The sequence below is a fragment of the Marmota flaviventris genome, chromosome 18 (assembly GCF_047511675.1).
Source record: "Marmota flaviventris isolate mMarFla1 chromosome 18, mMarFla1.hap1, whole genome shotgun sequence".
NCBI classification, from domain to species: Eukaryota; Metazoa; Chordata; class Mammalia; order Rodentia; family Sciuridae; genus Marmota; species Marmota flaviventris.
This window is the reverse complement of record NC_092515.1, coordinates 28,243,600-28,254,425: the sequence shown is the minus strand read 5'-3', so window position 1 is coordinate 28,254,425 and position 10,826 is coordinate 28,243,600. Positions and strand designations below refer to the sequence as shown.

Sequence of the window (10,826 nt, the reverse complement as noted above, 5' to 3'; positions counted from 1 at the left end):
ATGGCAGTGACTGTCCTTGTTGAAGGACTTCCTGAGCTGCTTGTCTTCTGCAGGGTTGAGAGCAGCACCTACCTTTCCACTAGGAGCCTTGTAAATATCCTCTCTACACCTTTTAATAAGAATCTCCATACTTACACCTTAAATCCACCCTGTCCTGCTACCAGTAACTCCTATACCCACAAATCCTTAAAGATTTCTCTTTCTTAAGGTAAATACAACCACATCAAATACGTTCTCTGAAAAATAATTTCTCCAGTTTGTCAGTGGAAATTACAGAACTTCCCTGAATTAGAGAGAGGTCAACAGTAGACTGACAGATGTACAGCAAAACTGTCTTTATTAAAAAACATATCTTGCCAGGTGCAGTGGCACATGCCTGTGATTCCAGCTACTCAGGAGGCTGGCAGGAGTATTCCAAGTTTGAAATCAACCTGGGAAGCTTAGCAAGACCCTGTCTCAAGATAAAAAAAAAAAAAAAAAAAAGGCTGGGGATGTAGCTTGGTGATAGAGCACCCCTGGGTTCAATCCCCAGTACCATACACACAAAATAAATAAATAAATAAATAAAATAAAGGTTGTGCCAAGGAATGTTTCTATTTTAAACTGACATTCTCACCTCTCCACCCTAGAAAAAAAAAAAATAGCTTGCTTCTCTTCCCCTCATCAGGTAGGAAAGGAAAGTGATTGCACACTGTTTTTAATTGCAGGTTTACATAAACCCACAATTCCAGAGCATTGATTTGATGGACTGTAATCTACACTTTAACACACTGAGCTGCATTTAGGCAGCATGTCAGATGTGTAAAGTTGGAATTTAATGACATTTCAGTAGCAGCCCCAAAATTTAGTACAGGACCACTGTCGAATACTAATGTGCAACTAACAAGAAAACAGAAGCAACTTCTTTTTCAGTTATCTTTTTTGTCCCTTTCCTGAAGATGGGGAGGCAGAAAGTAATTAGTTATCTCATGGAAACTTCATTCCATAACAGAAGCACCCAGATTTTGGACATGCCAGTCTTCATAACCATGTGAGCCAATCCCTCAAATAAACCTAGATACATTTAAAAAAAGAAAAGAAAAACTCCAAGCAGAAGCAGCCATGGTAGTGGCAGCTTTGTGCCTGACACTTAACAGTCAATCAAAGTTCAATTTTTAATGCTTTAAAAAATTATGCTGCCCATTGGTGTCTTTCCTGATGATTTGATCAAGCATTTTGCTTTCTGTGAATGATTATGTACATAAAAGATATTGTAAACAAAACAGCTTTGTGATAACTTTAATTCTCCATTTCTTTTTAAGTAAAAGAGGAAGAAGAAAATCTAATTTGGGGGGAAAAATCAGTTTTTGTATCCTAAAGAACAGTTTCTCAAGCTCAGCACTATTGATGCTTTGGATCAGGTACTTCTTTGCAGTAAGGAAACCAATCTGTGCATTGTAAGATGTGGCAACACCCAGGCTAGGCTAGGTGCTGGTACACCACCCAAGAGTAACAACCAAAAATAGCTGGGGACCCCTGGCAGCAGGGGAGGGGATGCAATGGAAAACAGACCCCAGTTGAGAACCACCTCTAAAGAAAGATTAAAGCAGAGTTTTTTTTTTTTTAAAGTGAATGTTGCTGCATTCTGTATTTTTAAAATATTTCAGACTTACAAAAAAAGCAAGAAGACAATGAGCACCCACATACTGAGAAGACTGCCTAAGAAATAATCATCCAGGCGGGCATTGAGACACATCTTGTAATCACAGCTAGGATTGCAAATTTGAGGCCAGCCTCAGCAACTTAGCAAGACCCTGTCACAAAAGATAAAAAGGGCCTGGGATGTAGCTCAGTGGCAGAGTGCTCTTGGTTTCAGTCCCCAATACCACCCACTAATAATAATAATAATAATAATAATAGAATAGAATATTCTAAAAACACAATTGAAGTCTACTGTGAACTCCTCACATTTCATTGTCCTTCCCACCCATCCTTCAAAGGGCCTGATTTTGGTGTATGTATGGTTAGAAGTTATATACAATTTCACTAACTTTTGTACCTGGTCTTCAGAGTTTCTCATGCCTACACAAGCCTAAATTTGGATTTCTACCACCTTTCTTTACAAGAATGGTATAATGCCTTAGTTCTAGTCACCACTCTTCCACTTTGGATTTTTTTTTTCACTATCTCAATCTATCTGGGTTTTATGGTAAATACTTATATTTTTGTTTTTATGGTAACTATTCATATTTTTCCCTATGCTTCTCAATTCATTTGCCATGCATACCTTCTGCATCGCACCTTATATTTGGGATCACTTCCTTTAGAAATTATTTGTTGACTCTTTGACTGATAATCTATTCAATTTTTGCTTTTCTGAAAAAAATCTCTATTTCCTTCTTATTTTATGATGGCTTATCCTGGGTCTGAATGCCTGCATTTAGAGTTACATTCCCTCAGTGCTTATCCCATGACCATCTGGCTTCTTTTATAAATTCCCATGTCTATAATCTGTCTTTTCCCTGTTACTTGGTTTTAAAATATTCTATTTTACCATATTATTACAATATGCATGAATGTAGGTTTATTTTCATATTAGTCTTGTGATTCCATGTTTCTGAAATCTAAAGATATATCTTTTATCAATTCTGGAAAATTCTTTCATAACTCTTAGTCTTTTCTCGATCTCTTCATTCTATCACTGTGATGCATATTCTCTTAGCAATGTCTATGCTTCTCTTTCACTGTGCAGTGAATGCTTAATTGGAATGACCATATTGCTTGTTTCTAGAAATTCTATTTAGTTCCTTTTTAATTGTCTTGCTCTTTCTCGATATTATCTTTTTCTTTTTCCGTGTTACTGATTTTTCTCTTTTCTCTTTAACCATTTTATATTCTGTATTCCAAATTTCTATTACCTAAATTCCTTCAGAGTTTAATTCTTTTACAAGTAGTTGTAGCTGACAAGATAAACTGACAAAATACTGACAAGATAAACTCAGAGAAGAAACTGTTTATTGGGGGCTCATGGTTTCAGAGGTTTAGTCAGCAGACTCCATTGACCTGGACCCCAGGGGATGGCAAGACATCCCGGTGCAGGGGCTTGGCAAAGGAGAACTTCTCAGCTCACACCAGACAAGAAGGAGAGGGGGCGGGGAGAGAGAAGCTAGGGACAAGCTATAATCTCCAAGGGCCTGCTGCCGGTGACCTACATCCTCCAGTCAAGCGCCAGCTGCCCAGAGTTACCACCCAGGAGTCCATTTAAATTATCAACATGTACTCGGTCGCATTTCATTGTCCCCCACCGGTCCCGGTCGCGGTGGGGCTGGAGGTCGTCCTGGGTAGGTTTATCTCAATGCTTCCATGGAGAAGGCGGCTGGCACGGCAGCAGCCCCGATGCTCGCACTTACCCCTGGACGGCGATGGAGGCGGTGGCAGCGCGAGCGCTGGAGGGAGCGGCCGGTGTGGGGTGTGAGCCAAGGTTCCCGGGGTCGCATTGCGCCCAGCCTGGGGTGAGGTCGCTGCTCCTCCTTTTGAGGCACGCGCGAAGGGGCTGACTTGCGGGCCAGCCTGCCGGTCTCGGGTCGGGGGACAGCCCCCTCCGGGGCAACTTGCTTTCACGCGTGTTCTGAGATGGACGCGGCTCTCCTAGTAATCCGCGGTGGGGAAATCCACCGCGCATCGGATGCCATTCAATCCCACCGAAATCCGGCTCCTTGGCCTGGTCGGTGGTGCGTGTGCAATGAGTTGTTTCAAGTAGTTTTGTCTTGGCTGGAACAGTAAAGTTTAAAAAAAAAAAAACTTTAAAATAAAGGGTAGTATTTACAAGAAAATGAAAATGAATAAATCATCCCTGGTTTTCAAAAGAGAGACCACATTAAACTTACACAGGTGAAGGCTGCATCCCCTGCCTTCAGTGCCAGCAGGTTCTGTGTTCTGTAATCAATGTGATTCACAGGAGCTTCTTCAGTGACCCACGAAATGAGCCCAGGGCGTGGAAAATATGATTTCTATATTGGTTTGGGATAGGCTGTGACCTCCAGCATTTTCATAGGAGGGAGTTTCATTTTGGGGAAAAAAAAAAAAAAAGCCTTCTACGACTTGCCAGAAAAGGATCCATGAGAGCAGGTCATGGTGGCCATGCATATCTTAAAGAGTGGTTGTGGTGGGCTGGACTACTGTCAATGGGGACAGGCGAGGTGGCCAATTTCGCTGCATATGCCTTTGCACCGCCTTTGCACCGCCTTTGCACCAGCCACGCTAGTGACTCCACTGGGAGCTCTCAACGTCCTCGTAAGTGCCGTTCTTTCTTCATACTTTCTAAATGAAAGACTTAGTCTTCATGGGAAAATTGGATGTTTGCTAAGCATTCTAGGATCTACAGTTATGGTCATCCATGCTCCAAAGGAAGAGGAGATTGAGACGTGAAATGAAATGTCACACAAGTTAGGTGATCTAGGTTTTGTGGTATTTGCAACAATTGTGGTCATTGTGTCCTTGATATTAATCTTTGGGGTGGGACCTCGCCACAGACAAATATTCTTGTGTTCATAACAATCTGCTCTGTGATTGGAGCGTTTTCAGTGTCCTGTGCAAAGGGTTTGGGCATCACCATCAAAGAACTGTTAGCTGGAAAGCCTGTGCTGCGGCATCCCCTGGCCTGGATTCTGCTGCTGAGCCTGGTCATCTGTGTGAGCACACAGATCAATTACCTAAACCAGGCCCTGGACGTATTCAACACTTCCCTTGTAACACCAATATATTACGTTTTCTTTACAACCTCAGTTTTAACTTGTTCAGCTATTCTTTTTAAGGAGTGGCAAGATATGCCTGCTGATGATATCATTGGGACTCTGAGTGGCTTCTTCACAATCATTGTGGGGATATTCTTGTTGCATGCCTTTAAAGATGTCAGCTTTAGTCTAGCAAGTCTGCCTGTGTCTTTTCGAAGAGATGATAAAGCAATGAATGGCAATCTCCCTACTATGTATGAAGTTCTTAATAATAATGAAGAAAACTTATCCTGTGGAATTGAACAACACACTGGTGAGAATATCTCACGGAGAAATGGAAATCTGACAGGTTTTTAAGATGCGATTTAAAGGTTAATCCAGAATTATAGCGATTTTGAATATCAGAATCTGTCTGAAAAAGCATTGTCCTCAAATAATGTTCTCTAAAGACAATCTTTTTTTAAGTTTTCACTAATTTGGACCAAGAAGTTACTTTTCTTATATTTAAACAATGTAGCTCACTAAAAATGGCCTCAGTATGTGGCCAATTTCTATTAACATTGTATTATTGTAGAGGTATTTTACATTTTGATTCTTTCTTCAAAATCTAAATGCACTAATGACAAGTTTTAAGTCTATAAAAATGCTTTATTTTTTCATTATTGATGAAAGTCTGAAATGTACATTTGTCATTCCCACTCCCATCAATCCCTGATCATATAAGGCTTTTTGATTATAAACAAGAACAAAACTACCCCAATACATTATCCTCTGATTTATCTTACCTATAAAAGTGATTCCTGTTTGGATGAATTATTTTGATGTTGAAATGTTAAAGGGAATCCTAAGTTACTAAATGAAGGAAACTCACAGACCAAAAAAAAAAAATGGTCGGAATCATGCCAAGGAAATATTTCTTAGGCTATGGCTTGTCACCACACATGTGGTTTACTGTGTGCATTTGATAGTATTCTTAGAACCCTATTAAACCAGCACATTGTGCATCTGCTGGGCTGGGCTCTGCTTTGTACCTTGGCTGGATTTATTCTTTGGTTACTTGAATTCCATGGGAACCTTTATGACCATTTTATATCAGCTCTTGTACTTTTCAGTCTATTTTCATAATAAGTTAATTGTTATTTAGACCTTTTAATAAGTGGGAAATAAAATCAGAAGAAAAGAAAAAAATTATTAACATGTTAAATGGATTAATCCACTGATGAGGTTACAACTCACATCACTGCCTAAAATCCCCCCTCTGAACCTTTCTGTAACAGAGACCACGAGCTTCCAAACTATGAGCATTTCAGAGGACATTTCATATCCAAACCATAAGAATAGTCTTTGTTGACCCATACTCATGGTTTTCTAAGTTGGCTGCTACTTTTCTTTCTCTTGTGAATATATCTGTGAAAAGCTTTTTATCCGTGGACATCTGATGAAGCTTGGTATACTCTCTACAAACAAGATTTGAATTTGCTACTCTAAAATGCTCCATCATATTCAAGATAGAAAAATTTTCATCACTCTTAAAATGTACTTTGTGCCTTTCCCCTAACACCTAGAAAACACTAGTTTGCTTTGCTACCATTGAATAGATTTGTGGGTTCTATATAAATTCATATAAATGGAAATAATAGCTATTATGTATTCTTTTGTGTCTAGCTTCTCTCAATATATTTTCCATTAATCCCATGTTGTGTGCATTGATAATGCATATCTTTTTACTAAGTAAGATTTCATAGTTGAGAATACCACAATTTGTCTTTTCTTTTGTTGATGAACTTGTTTTCTACAATTACAATGCCTTTATTTATTTTTATGTGGTGCTGAGGACTAAACCCAGTGCCTTGCACATGCTAGGCAAGTATTCTACCACTGAGCTACAACTGCAGCCCCAGTTTTTTATAATTACAAAGAATGCTATGTACATTCATGTACAAGTCTTTGTGCAGACTGTATATATCTCAAGTAAATATGAAGAAGTGAAGTTTTAGATCATATAGAAATTCATCTTGAACATTTTAAGAAATGCTAAATTGTTTTTCTCAAAATTGTACCAGCAATTTTGTTCTACATGTTTGTTATGATTAGTCGCTTTAATTATAATCACAAAAATGAATGTGCTATCAGTATTGTTTTTCTCTGTGGTTTTGTTATTTTGTGGGGTTCTTTTGGTGGTGGGGTATCTTGGTTTTGGGTTTGGGTTTTTTGTTGTTATTGTAGTTTTTGGTACAAGTGGTGATGGGGATTGAACCTAGGACCCACTGCGTACTAGGCAACATTATTCTAATTTGTATTTCCTTGAATGAAATGCAGGTCAAATTTTTGTACAAATTTGGTCAAATCTGGTCGATGTGACAAAAAAAAAAACAAAACCCACTTTGGTCAAGTTTTTGTACTATTTTTATTTTTTGACCAATTTTTTTAAAATTGGATTTGCTTATTATTGATTAGTAGTACTTATATATTTTGAATAAGAGTCCTTGTTAGATATATGTATTGGGAAATTTTCTTGGTTTTAGCATTTTATATTCTGTATTCAAAAATCTCATTATCTAAATTGGGATTTAATTCTGCTGTGTATTCTTTCACTCTCGCTTCACTCATGTAAGTAGTTTGCCTGGATGTGGCTTGCCCCCAATGCTAAGGATTGAACCCCGGGCCTCACGCATGCTAGACAAGTGCTCTACCACTCAGCTACATCCCTATTTCTCCATTTTCTTAACTGGGTCTTTCAGGTAGCAGATAAAATTCAATTTAGCAACTTTGTCTCTTGTGGTTAGTGATTTGGGTCATTTCTAAGAAATCTTTTTCCATCCCAAGAATGAAAAGATTTTCTCCCTAAGTTTTTCTCTAGAAGCATTAAGGTTTTACTCTTTATGTTTAAATCTATGGTTCATTTCAAAGTAGTTTTTGTATGTGGTGTGAAGTAAGGGTCTCCATAGGGATATTCACTTGTTCCAACACATTTTGTTAAAAAGACTCAGTTTTCTTTATTGAATTTGTCAAGAATCAATCAAGGTTGGAGATATACCTCAGTGGTACAGTGCTTGCCCCACATTTGTGAGACCATAGATTTGATCCCCAGCACTACAAAAAAAAAAAATCAAGAGATCATATAGGCATGGGTATATTTATGGACTCTACTATTGTAGCTTTTTATTAAGTCCTGAAATCAAATCAGGCAAGTCCTCCCAGCTTATTCTTTTTCAAAATTGATTTGGCTATATTGAGTTCTTTGCATTGCCATATAAATTTTAGAATCAGTTTTTCACTGTCTGCAAAAAAAAAAAAAAAAGCTGTGGGAATTTTGTTTGGAGTCTCATTAAATCTATAGATCTGTATGGAATTTACTTTTTAAGTTTTTACTTTATACTGGGGATTAAACCCAGGAGCATTCTACCTGTCAGCTATATCCCCAGCCCTTTGTATTTTCTGTTTTGAGACAAGGTCTCGCTAACTTGCCCAGACAATTCTCTAACTTGTGATCTTCCTGCCTCCAACTCCCAAATAGCTGAGATTGAGAATTTATATCTTTTTTTATTTGTCTAATTAGATACACATGACAGCAGAATGCATTTTGATTCATTGTACACAAATGGAGTGCAACTTTTTATTTCTCTGGTTGTGCATGATGAGGAGTCGCACCATATGTGCAGTCATACGTGAACCTAGAGTAATGATTTCCATTCAGTCCACCATCTTTCCTGCCCCCATGTTCCCTCCTCTCCCTTCCTCCCCTTTTCCCAATCAAAGTTCCTCCATTCTACCCATGCCCCATGCCCCCATTATGGATGCTGATCCACTTATCAGAGAGAACATTTGGCCTTTCATTTTTGGGATTGACTTACTTCACTCAGCATGATATTCTCCAACTCCACCCATTTACCTGCAAATGCCATAATTTTATTCTCTTTTCATGCTGAGTAATATTACATTGTGAAAATATACCACAGTTTCTTTATCCATTCATCTGTTGAAGGGCATCTAGGTCGTTCCACAGTTTAGCTATTGTAAATGGAGCTGCTATGAACACTGATGTGGCTGTGTCACTGTAGTACGCTGATTTTAAGACCTTTGAGTACAGACCAAGGAGTGAGATAGTTGGGTCAAATGGTGGTTCCATTCCAAGTTTTCTAAGGAATCTCCATATTCCTTTCCATAGTGGTTTACCAATTTCAGTGCCACCAGCAATGTATGAGTGTACCTTTTTCCCCACATCCTCGCCAACACTTATTATTTTTTGTATTCTTGATAATTGCCATTCTGACTGGAGTGAGATGAAATCCTAGAGTAGTTCTGATTTGCATTTCTCTAATTACCAGAGAAATTGATCATTTTTTCATATATTTGTTGATCAATTGTATATCTCCTGAGAAGTGTCTGTTTAGTTCCTTAGCTCATTTATTGATTTATTATTGTGATTTTTTTTGTGTGTGTGTGTTAAGTGTTTTTAGTTCTTTATATATCCTGGAAATTAGTGCTCTGATGTGCATGTAGTAAAGATGTTCTCCCAAGTGCTGGGGCTATAGCTCAGCGGTAGAGTGTTTGCTTAGCACATGTGAGGCCCTGGGTTCGATCCTCAGCACCACATACAAATGAATAAATAGAATAAAGGTATTTAAAAAAAAAAAGATGTTCTCCCATACTCTATGGGCTCTCTATTCACATTATTGTTTCATTTGCAGAGAAGAAGCTTTTTATTTTGAATCCATCCCATTTAGAGAATTTATATGTTAACAGGGCTTTGTTTTCTGATCCATAATCATGATGTGTGTTAGTTCATTCCTGCTGCTATAACAAAATACCTTAGACTGGATAATTTATAAAGAACAGAAATTTATTTCTCAAAGTTCTGGAGGCTGGGAAGTTTAGGATCAAGAAGCAGACAGAAGGGCTGAGGGGATAGCAGTTGAGCACTTGCCTAATACGTACGAGCTACTGGGTTTGATCCTCAGCACTGGAGAGAGAGAGAGAGAGAGAGAGAGAGAGAGAGAGAGAGAGAGAGAGAGAGAAGGAGACAGATTCAGTGTCTGGTGAGGGCTATTGTCTGTCTGTCTCTAAGGCGATACCTTCTTGCTGCAACCTGACATAGTAGAAGAGGCATAAGCATCAAACACTGTATTCTCGCATGACCTAAAGAAATGGAAGGGTCAGGTGATTCTGTGAAGCCTCTTTTATAAGGGTAGTAATCCCAAACAGGAGGAGAGAACTCTCATGGCCTGAGTCCCTCTCAGGTTCCACCACCTTTTAATGTTGTCACCTTGGGGTTTAAGTTCCATTGTCTGAATTTTGAAGAGACACAATATATTCAAGCCATAGCATGGTGTATCTCTTTAGCTATTTAGATTATTAACTTCTCCCAACAATGTGTTGTAGTTTCGTACAGGCCTTGCATGTATTTTGTTAAATTTATTCCCATGTGTTTATTTTATTTTTTTAATAATTCAATTTAATGCTGAATAATAGAATGCAGTCTATTTTGCATACTTGCTAAATTCAGTTTTCTAGTAACATTCTGTATATTCTTATGATTTTCTGTGTATCTGATCATGACATCTGTAAACAGAGGCAGCTCTGTGTTATACATACACTTCATTCCTCTTCTGTATCTGATTGTGCCAGCTAGGATAATTACAAGTGTGGAGAGTACATGTCCTTTTATCGTTCTTGATCTCAGAGGAGAAAACATTAAGTCTTTTGCAATTTAGTATTGTTAGATATACATTTTTTTAAAGATCCTTTTTAAAAATTTCCCTTCTAGGTTCTGAGAAGATGGTTCAGCAGTAGAGCACTTGCCTGGCATACCCCAAGTTGCCTAATGAATATTTATTCGAGGAGAGGGTCTTTGTTACCAAGAACAGCAGACCACATTCTTCTCAAGTGTATAAAAAACACTCATTAGTCAGAACCACATGTTAGGGCACAAAATAAGTCAGGGGAATTAAAGAAGATTGAAATCATATAGAGTATCTTTTCCAACCATAATATAATGAAACTGTAAGTCAATAGCTAGAGGAAAACTGGAAAATACCCCTTATTGCTGGGGATACATTCCAAGACCCCAGTAGGAGCCTGAAATCACAAATAATACCAAACCCTAAATAAACC

The 10,826-nt window shown here is 38.2% G+C and overlaps 1 pseudogene; it reads left to right on the top strand.

Moving 5' to 3' along the window:
* The first annotated feature begins 3,911 nt into the window (after positions 1-3,911).
* Positions 3,912-5,070, top strand: LOC114095772 (magnesium transporter NIPA2 pseudogene; annotated as a pseudogene).
* Positions 5,071-10,826: the final 5,756 nt, after the last annotated feature.